The sequence below is a fragment of the Bubalus kerabau genome, chromosome 12 (assembly GCF_029407905.1).
Source record: "Bubalus kerabau isolate K-KA32 ecotype Philippines breed swamp buffalo chromosome 12, PCC_UOA_SB_1v2, whole genome shotgun sequence".
Taxonomy (NCBI): domain Eukaryota; kingdom Metazoa; phylum Chordata; class Mammalia; order Artiodactyla; family Bovidae; genus Bubalus; species Bubalus kerabau.
The window spans coordinates 44,511,587-44,526,864 of NC_073635.1; the positions used below are offsets into that span (position 1 = coordinate 44,511,587).

A 15,278-nucleotide genomic window follows, 5' to 3' on the forward strand; every position below is an offset into this window, starting at 1 on the left:
TTTAAAAATATGACTAGACTCTTAACTAGATGGATGCAGTCATTTCACAAAAGTGAATATCATAATTTTTCCTAAGAAATACAGATATGAAAATAAATATTTTCTACAGTGGAATGAGGTTCTTTCAAGAGAGTACAAATAAAGTGCTATGATCATGAAACAGAAGTAATGGTTAAAAATCTGGGAGAATTATAAAATAATTCACTTTTGAAATCTTCTTTAAACAAGGTCTGAAAGTCTATCCTAAATTTGCTAGAAAAAAAAGAGGATATTTCCACAAAAGAACAAAAGTGCTAAAAAAAAAAAAAAAAAAAAGTGCATGGGCAGCTTTGAGAAAAATAGGTGTGCAGTGTGTTTAGGATCAAAGGTATAAGAAGAACCATTATTTAAAAGGTGATATTTGATCAGCTAATAGATTACTTAAGAAAGGCAATGCCAAAGAGTGCTCAAACTACCACACAATCCCACTCATCTCACATGCTAGTAAACTAATGCTCAAAATTCTCCAAGCCAGGCTTCAGCAATACGTGAACCATGAACTTCCTGATGTTTAAGCTGGTTTTAGAAAAGGCAGAGGAACCAGAGGTCAAATTGCCAATATCCGCTGGATCATCGAAAAAGCAAGAGAGTTCCAGAAAAACATCTATTTCTGCTTTATTGACTATGCCAAAGCCTTTGACTGTGTGGATCACAATAAACTGTGGAAAATTCTGAAAGAGATGGGCATACCAGACCACCTGACCTGCCTCTTGAGAAATCTGTATGCAGGTAAGGAAGCAACAGTTAGAACTAGACATGGAACAACAGACTGGTTCCAATAGGAAAAGCAGTATGTTAAGGCTGTATACTGTCTCCCTGCTTATTTAACTTATATGCAGAGTACATCATGAGAAACGCTGGGCTGGAAGAAGCACAAGCTGGAATCAAGATTGCCGGGAGAAATATCAATCACCTCAGGTATGCAGATGACACCACCCTTATGGCAGAAAGTGAAGAGGAACTAAAAAGCCTCTTGATGAAAATGAAGGTGGAGAGTGAAAAAGTTGGCTTAAAGCTCAACATTCAGAAAACGAAGATCATGGCATCCAGTCCCATCACTTCAAGGGAAATAGATGGGGAAACAGTGCCAGACTTTATTTGGGGGCGGGGGGGGCTCCAAAATCACTGCAGATAGTGACTGCAGCCATGAAATTAAAAGACACTTACTCCTTAGAAGAAAAGTTATGACCAACCTAGATAGTATATTGAAAAGCAGAGACATTACTTTGCCAACAAAGGTCCGTCTAGTTAAGGCTATGGATTTTCCAGTGGTCATGTATGGATGTGAGAGTTGGACTGTGAAGAAGGCTGAGCACTGAAGAAGTGATGCTTTTGAACTGTGGTGTTGGAGAAGACTCTTGAGAGTGCCTTGGACTACAAGGAGATCCAACCAGTCCATTCTGAAGGAGATCAGCCCTGGGATTTCTTTGGAAGGAATGATGCTAAAGCTGAAACTCCAGTACTTCAGTCACCTCACCGGAAGAGTTGACTCATTGGAAAAGACTCTGATGCTGGGAGGGATTGGGGGCAGGAGGAGAAGGGGACGCCAGAGGATGAGATGGCTGGATGGTATCACTGACTCCATGGACGTGAGTCTGAGTGAACTCCAGGAGTTGGTGATGGACAGGGAGGCCTAGTGTGCTGCGATTCATGGGGTCTCAAGGAGTCTGATATGACTGAGTGACTGAACTGAACTGAACTGAATTGAATAGATTACTTGATTCCCAGAGTATGAAAGTATTTCATGTTTATTCAATAGAAAAATAAGAAAACTTGACATTTGAGGAAACACAACATGAACAGAACTATGTTTCAGTGACAGTTACTTGGGATTCACTTGAGTGGAGAAATTGGTAAATCAAGAGATTGAAGCAGAGGGTCCAAGTTATTATTATTTTTTTAAATTTTAACCAAATATTAAATTTGTTTCAAATGTTTCACTTAAATAGCTTCTCTGAAGTCCTATTTCGGTCCCCATATGATTCTTATTCAGCTCTATAGGATTTTTTTTTCAACTACTATCTACCAACAGACTTTGTTGCTCACTTTGCAGAAAGAGAGAAAAACAGACAAAATCTAATGCTAATTGCAGTAAAGAATAATAAATGCATTTCTGAAGGCTTCTGAAATTTTAAGTAAAGCTCAAATAATGAAGACATTCTCATATACGAATACCACAGGAAAATTAATAAAACACAAGTACATCTTACAAGCCTTCCCTTGTGGCTCAGCTGGTAAAGAATTCACCTGCAATGCGGGAGACTTGGATTCAGTCCCTGTGTTGGGAAGATTCAGGGATCTGGAAGAGAAGGGAAAGGCTACCAACTCCAGTATTCTGGCCTAGAGATTTCCATGGCCTATACAGAGGGCTCAGACATACTTTGTGTGTGCCAGGACCCAGAGACCCCACAGAGACTGAGACAGAACTGTGTTTGAGTGTCTCCTGCAGAGGTACGGGTCAGCATTGGACTGCTGCAGAGGTAGGGGCTCTGGATGCAGTAGACCTGGATATGGCATAAGCCCTCATGGAGGAGGTCACCATTAACCCCACCACAGAGCCATCAAAACTTACACAGGACTGGGGAAACAGACTCTTGGAGGGCACACACAAAACCGTGAGTGCACCAGGACCCAGAAAAGAACCCCATAAGAGACTGATCCAGACATGCCCTTGAGTGTCCAGGAGTATACAGTGGAGGCATGGATCGGAGGTGTCCTGCTGCAAGGTTGGGGGCACTGAGTGCAGCAGTGCATGCATGGGACTTTTTGAAGGAGGTCGCCATTATCTTCATTACCTCCACCATAGTTTGGCCTGAGGTCAAATAACAGGGAGGGAACACAGCACAACCCATCAACAGAAAACTGGATTAAAGACTTGCTGAGCATACTCCTGTCCATGCTCAGGACCCAGTTTCCCTCTCAGTCAGTCTCTCCCTTCAGGAAGCTTCCATTGCCTCTTATCCTTCTCCATCAGAGAGCAGAGAGAATGAAAACCACAATCAAAGGAAACTAACCAATCACATGGGCCATGGCCTTATCTAGCTCAATGAGGCTGTGAGCCAAGCCATATAGGGCCACCCAGGGCAGATGGGTCATGGTGGAGAGTTCTGACAGGACTTAGTTGACTGGAGAAGGGAATGACAAATCACTGCAGTATTCTTGCCTTGAGAACCCCATGAACGGTATGAAAAGGCAAAAAGATAGGACACTAAAAGATGAACTTCCCAGGTCAGTAGGTGCCCAGTATGCTACTGGAGATCAGTGGAAAAATGACCCCAGAAAGAATGGAGAGACAGAGCCAAGGCAGAGACAATACCCACTGCCTGGTGATGGAAGTAAAGTCCAATGCTATAAAGAACAGTATTGCATAGGAACCTTGAATGTTAGGTCCATGAATCAAGACAAATTGGATATAGGAAGAGTGAACACTGACATTTTAGGAATCAGTGAACTAAAATGGAGGAGAATTGATTATTTTAACTCATATGACCATTAAATCTACTACTCTGGACAAAAATTCCTTAGAAGAAATGCAGTAGCCCTTATATTCAACAAAAGAGCCTGAAATGCAGTTCTTGGATGCAATCACAAAAACAAAAGATTGATCTCGATTTGTTTCCAAGGCAAACTATTCAATATCACAGTAATCCAAGTCTATGCCTGAACAGTAATGCTGAAGAAGCTGAAGTTGAATGGTTCTATGAAGACCTACAAGACCTTCTAGAATTAACACACAAAAAAGATGTCATTTTCGTTGTAGGGGGCTGGAATGCAAAAGTGGGAAGTCAAGAAATACCTGGAGTAACAGGCAAATTTGGACTTAGAATACAGAATGAAGCAGGACAAAGGCTAACAGATTTTTTTCAAGAAAACACACTGGTCATTGCAAACACCATTTTCCATCAACAAGAGAAGACTCTACACATGGACATCACCAGATGGTCAATACTGACAACAGATTGATTATATTCTTTGCAGCCAAAGATGGAGAAGCTCTATAGAGCCAGCAAAAGCAGGACCAGGAGCTGATTGTAGCTCAGACCATGAACTCCTTATTGCCAAATTCAAATTTAAATTGAAGAAAGTAGGGAAAACCACTAAGCCATTCAGGTATGACCTAAATCAAACCCCTTATGATTATAGAGTGGAATGACAAATCCTAAAAGGTGATGCTGTGAAAGTGTTGCACTCAAATGCCAGCAAATTTGGAAAACACAGCAGTGGCCACAGGACTGGAAAAGGTCAGTTTTCATTTCAATCCCAAAGAAAGGCAATGCCAAAGAATGCTCAAACTACCACACAATTTCACTCATCTCACCCGCTAGCAAAGTAATGCTTAAAATTCTCCAAGCCAGGCTTCAACGGTATGTGAATCATGAACTTCTGAATGTTCCAGCTGGTTTTAGAAAAGGCAGAGGAACCAGAGAACAAATTGCCAACATCCATTGGATCATCAAAAAAGTGAGAGAGGTCCAGAGAAACATCTACTTCTGCTTTATTGACTATACCAAAGCCTTTGACTGGGTGGATCATGACAAACTGTAGAAAATTCTTCATGAGCTGGGAATACCAGACCACCTGACCTGCCTCCTGAGAAATTGACTGCAGATCAAGAAGCAACTATTAGAACTGGACATGGAATTTCAGACTGGTTCCAAATAGGGAAAGGAGTACATCAAGGCTGTATATTGTCACCATGTTTGTTAACTTCTATGCAGAGTACATCATGAGAAATGCTTGGCTGCATGAAGCACAAGCTGGAATCAAGATTGCCAGGAGAAATATCAATAACCTCAGATATGCAGATGACACAACACTTATTACAGAAAACAAAGAAGAACTAATGAGAATTTTGAGGAAAGTTAAAGAGGAGAGTGGAAAATTTGGCTTAAAACTCAACATTCAGAAAACTAAGATCATGGAATCTGGTCCCATCACTTCATGACAAATAGATGGGGAAATAATGGAAACAGTGACAGACATTATTTTTTGGAAATCCAAAATCACTGCAGATAGTGACTGAAGCCATGAAATTAAAGGACACTTGATCCTGGGAAGAAAAGTTATGACCAACCTAGATAGCATATTAATAAGCAGAGACATTATTTTGCCAACAAAGGTCTATCTAGTCAAAGATATTGTTTTTCCAGTAGTCATGTATGGCTGTGAGAGTTGGACTATAAAGAAAACTGAGGGCTGAAGAACTGATGTTTTTGAACTGTGGTGTTGGAGAAGACTCTTGCAAGTCCCTTGGACTGCATGGATATCCAACCAGTCCATCCTAAATAAATCATTCCTGAGTATTCATTGGAAAGCCTAATGTTGAAGCTGAAACTGTAATACTTTAGCCATCAGATGTAAAGAACTGACTCATTTGAAAATATCCTGATGCTGGGAAATCCTGAAGGTGGGAGGAGAAGGGGATGACAGAGGATGAGGTGGTTTGATGGCATCACCGACTCAATGGACATGAGTTTGAATATGCTCCAGAAGTTGGTGATGGACAGTGAGCCCTGGCCACAGTCAGGGGCTGCAAGTCCACAGTGCCACAGTCCATGGGGTTGCAAGGAGTCGGACATGACTGAGTGACTGAACTGAACTGAACTCAAGTGAACTTAACTGAGTACATCTTGTATTTAGGTGAAGTTTAGAAATAATGTCCTATGCTTAGAAACAGACATCATTCTTTTCTTATTTTATAAAATTTCTAAGGAAAATTTTAAATATTAATGTTTTCTCCTGGAAGATTCAGATCTTTGAATTAGGTATATCTGTTTTCAGGAATTGCTAAGTGTTTAATAGCAATCTTTTCATTTGCATCAGGAATTGTGATGGTATTTAAATATATAGAGTTGGAAAATCAAACCAAGCCAAGACAGAAAATGAATCTTAACCCTCCTCCCTCTGACACACTTTTTCTTTCCACTAGATATTTTTGAAGTAATCACACAAATTTAAAATTAGCCAATATGTTCATCATTGTTTTCACATTAATGAATCAAAATTGATTTTTTTGTTTATAGAAGTTCATGGATCCACCTCTCAGCCTAGTGATACACATAATTGTTACCCTTCAAAAGAAAAAGAAAAACAACAACAACAACAACAACAAAAAAAAAACAGCTTTTGTTAGCTTAGGAGAAGACCACAGATGTATAAGCACTTTCTGACTATTATGAACAGTGAACTCTATTTTTATCAGTTCATGTTTTTGACAAAATCTTCTTCTAAGCACTTTTTTTTTTTTTTTTTTTTTTGCCTCAGGTTGCCTGTTTATAGAAAAGAAAAGAAAAATCAAGCAAGGGAACTGTCTTTATGTGTTTAGCTGTCTGCCTTTCCTACATCTCATCTTGGCCTTCATGGTCAGAATGTGAGGTTTGTATCAGGGACTCTATTAAAGTTTATAGCCTACAGCAAGAGATGCATCAGTATATAGTGGCTAAAATTGGCTGTAAAATGAAAACTTGCTGAAGGCATATGATAGCCACAGAACAAGTTAATTTCTCACTGAAAAGCCCTATTGAAAAATTTGAGATATCATTACTTTTTCAAGCATTGTTACTACATAATTTGAAGATAAAAATATATCATATGCTTCATGGGCAATACAATTAGATGTCTGCTCCTTATGTCAACATTTTTTGCTTATTTTTATACAAAAAATATTTTTTTAATTTAAATTAATTTCAACTTTTAAATGAAGGTGTAAGAAAAAATCTATTTTGATTTAGGCCATATTCTCAAATAGAAAAGAATCTGCCTGCAGTGCAGGAGAGATAGGCTTGATCCATGGGTAGGGAAGATCCCCTGTAAAAGGAACTGGCTACCCATTCCAGTATTCTTGCTTGGAGATTTCCATGGACAGAGTAGCCTGGTGAACTATAGTCTATAGGGTTGCAAAGAGTCAGACAAGACCAAGTGACTAACATTTTAACTTTCACCTTCATATTCCACTACATCTACTCTTCAAGGTTGTTGTGATTCAGTCACTCAGTCCTGTCTGACTCTTTGCCACCCCATGGATGGTGGCACGGCAGGCTTCCTTGTCCTTTACTATCTCCTGGAATTTGCTCAAACTCACATCTAATGAGTCGATGTTGCCATCAAAACATCTCATCTTCTGCTGCCCAGTTCACCTTCTGCCCTCAATCTTTCTCAACATCAGGGTCTTTTTCAGTGAATCAGCTCTTCCTATCAGGTAGCCAAAGTATTGCAGCTTCAACTTCAGCATCAGTCCTTCCAATGAGTATTCATGGTTGAGTTCCTTAAGGTTGACTGATTTGATCTACTTGCTGTCCAATCAATTCTTCTGTGCTCAACCTTTTTTTTTTTTTAATTAACTTATTTATTTTAATTGGAAGTGAATTACTTTAAAATATTGTAGTGTTTTTTGTTTTTATTTTTGTTTTTTGCCATACATTGACATGAATCAGCCATGGGTGTACATGTGTTACCCATCCTGAACCCCCATCCCACCTCCCAACCCACCCCTCAGGGTCCTCTCAATGCACCAGCCCTGAGCACCCTGTCTCATACAACAAACCTGGATTGGTGATCTATGTCTCATAAGATAATATACATGTTTCAATGCTATTGTCTCAAATCATCCCACCCTTGCCTTCTCCCACAGAGTCCAAAATTCTTTTCTTTACATCTATGTCTCTTTTGCTGTCTCACTTATAGGGCTATTGTTACCATCTTTCTAAATTGCATATATATGCGTTAATATGCTGTATTGGTGTTTTTCTTTCTGACTTCACTCTGTATAATAGGCTTCAGTTTCATCTACCTCATTAGAACTGATTCAGATGCATTCTTTTTAATAGCTGAGTGATATCCCATTGTGTATATGTACTACAGCTTTCTATACATTCGTCTGCTGATGGACATCTAGGTTGCTTCCATGTCCTGGCTATTGTAAACAGTGCTGCGATGAACATTTGGGTACACGTGTCTATTTCAATTCTGGTTTCCTCAGTGTATACGCCCAACAGTGGGATTTCTGGGTCGTATGGCAGTTCTACTTACAGTTTTTAAAAGAATCTCCACACTGTTCCCCATAGTGGCTGTACTAGTTTGCATTCCCACCAACAGTGTAAGAGGGCTCCCTTGTGCTCAGCCTAATTTATGGCCACCTGATGCAAAGAACTGACTCATTTGAAAAGATCCTGATGCTGGGAAAGATTGAAGGTGGAAGGAGAAGGGGATGACAGAGGATGAGGTGGTTGGATGGCATCACCAACTCAATGGACATGAGTTTGAATAAGCTCCAGTAGTTGGTGATGGACAGGGAGGTCTGGTGTGCTGCAGTCCATGGGGTTGCAAAGAGTTGGACATGACTGAGGGACTGAAATGAACTGAACTGAACTGACATGTCTGGAAGTTCTCGATTCCCATACTGTTGAAATTTTGCTTGAAGGATTTTGAACCTTACCTTGAGAGCATGTGAAATCAGTGCAATTGTGCAGTAGTTTCAGCATTGTTTGACATTGCCCTTCTTTGGGATTGGAATGAAACCTGACTTTTTCCAATCCTGTGGCCCCTGCTGAGTTTTCCAAATTTGTTGGCATAGTGAGTGAAGCACTTTCACAGCATCATATTTTAGGATTTGAAATTTCTCAACTGGAATTCTATCACCTCCACTACTTTTGTTTGTAATAATGCTTCCTAAGGCCCACTTGACTCCATGATCCAAGATGTCTGGCTCTAGGTGAGTGACCACACCATCATGGTTGTTCATAAGACCTTTCCTTCTATAGTTCTTCTGTGTATTCTTGCCACCTCTTCTTAATATTTTCAGCTTATGTTAGCTCCATACCTTTTTTGTCCTTTATTCTGCTCACATTTGCATGAAATTTTCCTATGGTATCTCTAATTTTCTTAATAGGGAAATAAAGAATCTCTTATTTCTTAAAGAGATATCTAGTTTTTCCCATTCTACTGCTTTCCTCCTTTTTTTAGTATTATTTACTTAAGAAAGCTTTCTTATCTCTCCTTGCTGTTTTTGGAACTCTGCATTCAGATGGGTATATCTTTCTTTTCTCCTTGCCTTTTGCTTCTTTTCATTTCTCAGCTTTTTGTAAGGCCTCCTCAGACAACCATTTTGCTTTTTTCCATTTCTTTTTCTTGAGGATGGTTTTGATTGCTGCCTCCTGTACAGTGTTATGAACCTCTGTCCATAGTTCTTCACACACTCTATCAGATCTAATCCTTTGAATCTATTTGTCACTTTCACTACATAATCATAAGGGATTTGATTGAATGATCTATGGAAGACCTATAAGATCTTCTAGAATTAACACACACACACACACACACAAAGATGACCTTTTCATCATAGGGGACTGTAATGCAAAAGTAGAAAGTCAAGAGATACCTGGAGTAACAGGCACATTTGACCTTGGAGTACAAAATGAAGCAGGCCAAAGACTAACAGAGTATTGCCAAGAGAATACACTGGTCATAACCAGCATCCACTTTCAACAACACAAAAGATGACTGTGCATTGACATCACCAGATGGTCAATACTGAAGTCAGATTGTTTTTATTCTTTGCAGTTGAAGAAGGAGGAGCTTTATACAGTCAGTAAAAAAAGAAGATCAGGAGCTAACTGTGGCTCAAATCATGAACTTCTTATTGCATATTTCATACTTAAATTTAAGAAAGTAGGGAAAACCACTAGCCCATTCAGGTATGAAGTAAATCAATTCCCTTAAAGTTGAGGGGAGGTTAACTGTACCAGAGAAAGTAAGGATCTGATAAGTAACTCTTTGACTCCTCTTTGGTGCAGTTTTATTATTAGAGTTTTAAAAATTATTTAAGCTAGTGTCAATAAACAGAACATATAGTATTCCTAGGCATTCTGAATGCTAGTAAAACATAACTTTTAAAACAATTACCTTAAACAGTTCAAAACTAAGGAGAAATAGATTATTTTATGTATTGATAATTATTTTATCTGCTCATATAACAGAAAATTATTACTAGTGTTGTGAGCACACATTATGTATTTTTAAATATTTCTAGATGTTCAAGCTGGTTTTAGAAAAGGCAGAGGAACCAGAGGTCAAATTGCCAACATCTGCTGGATTATCGAAAAAGCAAGAGAGTTCCAGAAAAACATCTATTTCTGCTTTATTGACTACGCCAAGCCTTTGAGTGTGTGGATCACAATAAACTGTGGAAAATTCTGACAGAGATGGGAATACCAGACTACCTGACCTGCCTCTTGAGAAATTTGTATGCAGGTCAGGAAGCAACAGTTAGAACTGCACATGGAACAACAGACTGGTTCCAAATAGGAAAAAAAGTATGTCAAGGCTGTATAATGTCACCCTGTTTATTTAATTTATATGCAGAGTACATCATGAGAAATTCTGGACTGGAAGAAGCACAAGCTGGAATTGAGATTGCTGGGAGAAATATCAATAACCTCAGATATGCAGATGACACCACCCTTATGGCAAAAATTGAAGAGGAACTAAAAAGCCTCTTGATGAAAGTGAAAGTAGAGAGTGCAAAAGTTGGCTTAAAGCTCAACATTCAGAAAATGAAGATCATGGTATCTGGCCCCATCACTTCATGGGAAATAGATGGGGAAACAGTGGAAACAGTGTCAGACTTTATTTTTCTGGGCTCCAAAATCACTGCAGATGGTGATTGCAGCCATGAAATTAAAAAACACTTACTCCTTGAAAGAAAAGTTATGACCAACCTAGGTAGCATATTCAAAAGCAGAGACATTACTTTGCCAACAAAGGTTCGTCTAGTCAAGGCTATGGTTTTTCCAGTGGTCATGTATGGATGTGAGAGTTGGACTGTGAAGAAGGCTGAGCGCCCAAGAATTGATGCTTTTGAACTGTGGTGTTGGAGAAGACTCTTGAGAGTGCCTTGGACTACAATGAGATCCAATCAGTCCATTCTGAAGGAGATCAGCCCTGGGATTTCTTTGGAAAGAATGATGCTAACGCTGAAACTCCAGTACTTCAGCCACCTCATGGGAAGAGTTGACTCATTGGAAAAGACTCTGATGCTGGGAGGGATTGGGGGCAGGAGGAGAAGGGGACGCCAGAGGATGAGATGGCTGGATGGTATCACTGACTCGATGGATGTGAGTCTGAGTGAACTCCGGTTGTTGGTGATGGACAGGGAGGCCTGGCGTACTTTGATTCATGGGGTCGCAAAAATTCGGACACGACAGAGAGACTGAACTGAATTGAATGATGGTAGTGGTGGTATCATGATTTGGGGCATAATTTTAAAGCAAAATATTAAAACACTGCTACCAGTCATGTTGATGTAAGCCACTCAAAACAGGAGGAGAATTTGAATGACTCTCTGTTAGCTGTTGCTGGATAGAGTAGTGCCTTTTAACTGATATATAGGCAAAAAGTCATCTCTACTAGGACATGGAAAGTTATAAGAAAGAAACTGCAAGTATTTTATTCTCACTTCTACATTTCAAACCCATTATCAAAATAAGTTTTGATAGTATAAGATTTATATAATGTAAGAGGTGAATAAGGAGAATTTTAGAGAAATATAACAAGACATATATGAACTTAAAACCTTCTCCTACTAAATTAACATACTATACTGTTGATCACTGTCTAGCTTTTCTTTTCTAGACTTCAGAAAATAGATAATGTTATCCAAGCTTTCTTATTAGGCATTTGATTTGGGGGAGCTTGTTTTCTCTGTATCCTAAGCAGTTTGGATTTTTCACTTTTAGACATGGGAGTGAAATTTTAACTGTGTAAGGTAGAAGAGTTGACTCACTGGAAAAGAATCTGATGCTGGGAGGTATTGGGGGCAGAAGGAAAAGGGGACAACAGAGGATGAGATGGCTGGATGTCATCACCGACTCGATGGACGTGAGCTTGACTGAACTCTGGGAGTTGGTGATGGACAGGGAGGCCTGGCGTGCTGCAATTCATGGAGTCACAAAGAGTCGGACACGACTGAGAGACTGAACTGAACTGAACTGAAATAGTTGTCTCAACATGTAAATAAAATTTACAGTTTGATACCAAGGTTGATATCCTTCCAGCTGTATAAGACATCACATTTTGTATTTTCATGTCTTCCTTCAAAGCCAGAATTCCAGGCCCAATATCTTAGGACAGCAGATTAATCTGCCACTCCCTGTGTCCAAATTTTCACTCCAAAGATAACACTGGCCTCACAAACCATTGAGACAAATATCTAATCACAAACATAAAGTAGTATAGCTATGGCCTAGGTTAATAATTATTGCATTTACATATAAAGTAGGGCCCCTGTTTTTATGTCGGAGGATCTCCATCTATTGTATATATTTCTATAAAAATTTGAACATAATTAGCTATCAAAGAAATAGCAAAGATTATACATGCACAATAATAGAAAAGTAATGGCAAAAAACCCAGTTAGTCTTTTCATGCTATACTCATTTGACTGGCTCCAACAATAATATCTTAAGGAGAATAAAAATTGATACTTATTAAAAAGTGCAAAAGTGTCTACCTAACATTTTAACCTTAAACAATTCAAGTAATTACATTTTTGTAAAAAATTAGGACCTCATATAAAAATACAAATATGAATTAATATATGAATACACCATATAAGCCTTAGTATAACTAAGCATCCATAATTAAAATTAAAATAGGTCTCTCCTTTATCATCTGTCTTCGGTGCTCAGAAATTCTTGGATCATATCGAAACCAAAAGTTTGCAATGAGAAATCAGGAGAAATGAAAACTTCAAAATCTGATTATTGCTTTATATGTTAATATTTATGGTACTTTTAAAAGAATTATTTAATTAAGTGGGTAATGTGTTTATACTACATGTAAAGACAGTAAATCTTGTTATTTTATTTTTTTAACAAAGATCAGCTTCCCAGGTCATGCAAGTGGTAAAGAATCCACCTGTCAGTGCAGGTTAGATATAAGAGATGAGGGCTGGGTCAGGAAGGTACCCTGGAAGAGGGCACGGCAACCCACTTCAGTATTCTTGCCTGGAGAATCCCATGGACAGAAGCACTGGGTGGGCTACAGTCCATGGGGTCACACAGAGTTGGACACAACTGAAGTGACTTAGCATGCACATATGCATGATGACAGCAATGAATTCCCATGGACAGAAGAACCAGGCGGGCTACAGTCCATGGGTCACAAAGAGTCAGGCATGACTAAGCACATAGCACACTGTTATTTTATATGACTTTTTCAGTTATGACTTAGGAGTTTGGTAGATTTTGAACAAAAGTTTATACTTATTATAAGCAATATATAAAAAATTGTGAGCATTGTTAATAGTGTTTATCAGTACGATATAATTTTCAACTAATACCTGAATAATGCTTACTTAATATTTTTGTCCCATCAAAAATTTTGTATTAAAAGTATGTCTAAAATATATATAAATCAAGAATCCTCAGCTTATGATGATGGAAATGGCTATTCACATGCAAATAGAGAAATAAAAAGTCAAAATTTATCTACATATCTTTCCATCAGTCCATCCAAATGGCCATCCATCCATTTCTTTTAAAATCTATCTATCTATCTTTCTGACTACATATTTATAGTATATCTCATGAGATTTTTCCTTGGATAAATTTAAGGGTTTTTTTGTTTGTTTGTTTGTTTGTTTTTACTTATTGTCTAATGACTCAATAAATGTTTGTTGATTGCTTAATCAGTGCCAGGAATTGAGCCAAGTGGAAGAATATAGGAATAGACAAGATGATCTTGACTAGCACTTAGAATCTGTTTTAGTGGGAAAATTGTTGCAAAACAAATAATTTTTTATTATGTTGATACAATTGAAACAAAGGAAAACTCCATTGCACTTCCAGGCCAATTCTGCATCATGAAAATATTCCTCTGGCTACTCAAAGGGGAAAAGATTGGAGGAAACAAAGTGGATACTACAAAGGCGAGTTTAGGAAGTTCCTTTGATCTTGGCATCTCTTTCCTATTACATTTCATTACTGATATGCAGATTAAAGGACAAAGATGGTCCTGATCTCTTAGAATCATCTTTGAGCATATTTTCCAGTCCTTTGCCTAATTTCCCAATTTGTTTGTGATCTTAAAATGCTAATTATTCATTTCCTTATCTCTTTATTCTAAAACATTTTAAGATATAGTACAGTGAAAAGTACACCCAAAGCAATAGTTATTGAATAAGTAAATAGATAGATGAATGTGCTCTTTCTAATGAATTTTACGTTCTGAATCTAAATTCTTCTAGAACTTCCTGCATTTTTGGACACTGATTTTGTTCACTAAGACATTCTCACTAGAGTGAGGCTTGTCTGCAACATTAGATTTTACTCTTCCATTAGCTATTCTAGATTCCCTGTTTTTACTCAGTCCGTGCTGTCTTTTCTGTTCTGCTTTGAGATACCAAGGTTCCTTGCATTTAAGGAAGCCCAATTCTACAATTTTTGATAGATGTTATATAACTGTACTTTACTAGTTTATAATGTATTTACATTTTTATAAGTAGGGAAGGAAATGGCAACTCACGCCAGTATTTTTTCCTGGAAAATCCAATGGACAGAGAAACCCGGCGGGCTACAGTCCATGGGGTCATGAAGAATTGGATACAAGTGAGTATGCACACATACACACTTCTATAAGAAATCATTGTAAAACAATTTTGGTCTTTGTACCTATTTATTTATCTATAAAACAGCATTTACACTATCTGCTATTCCTAATGATTTGTTTGCCTATGTTTATACACTAAGAAACATTCCTTACATTATATGTGCAAAGTAATTCTACAAAGGCAACATTATGTATCCTGATTTATTGATGATTTACATGTGAAATCATCAATATAGAATATATTCAATAAAAAGTGCAAAAATGTTATCAACCTGACACATGGTATGAGCTTGGATAAGAATAATAATGGTGCTGTGTGCTTCTGCATTACTTAAGCTATTCATTCTTACTGTACTCCTATAACTTAAAATAACCACACTTATTTAAATATAATTTTGCTTTATAAATGTATTCCTAGACTGTATTATTTATGCCTCTGTTCACAAACATCATTTTAATACATTAGAGAGTAAACTTAGGAAATAATATGTGTATAATATATCATTTAATTAGTGACATTTATATATTAGATATTTGCTGTGAAATTCAGAGGCTTGTCATATTCCTCTTCTTTGTCATTTTTTCCCAAGAATTTTACAGAGGACAATGTGGATAACCTGCCATTCTGTTGGCAG

At 37.9% G+C, this 15,278-nt stretch overlaps 1 protein-coding gene across 2 annotated transcripts in view; it reads right to left on the reverse strand.

Moving 5' to 3' along the window:
• Positions 1-15,278, reverse strand: part of KLHL1 (kelch like family member 1) — a 518,247-nt gene that overhangs the window by 6,346 nt on the left and 496,623 nt on the right. The gene's annotated exons all lie outside the window — the stretch shown is intronic.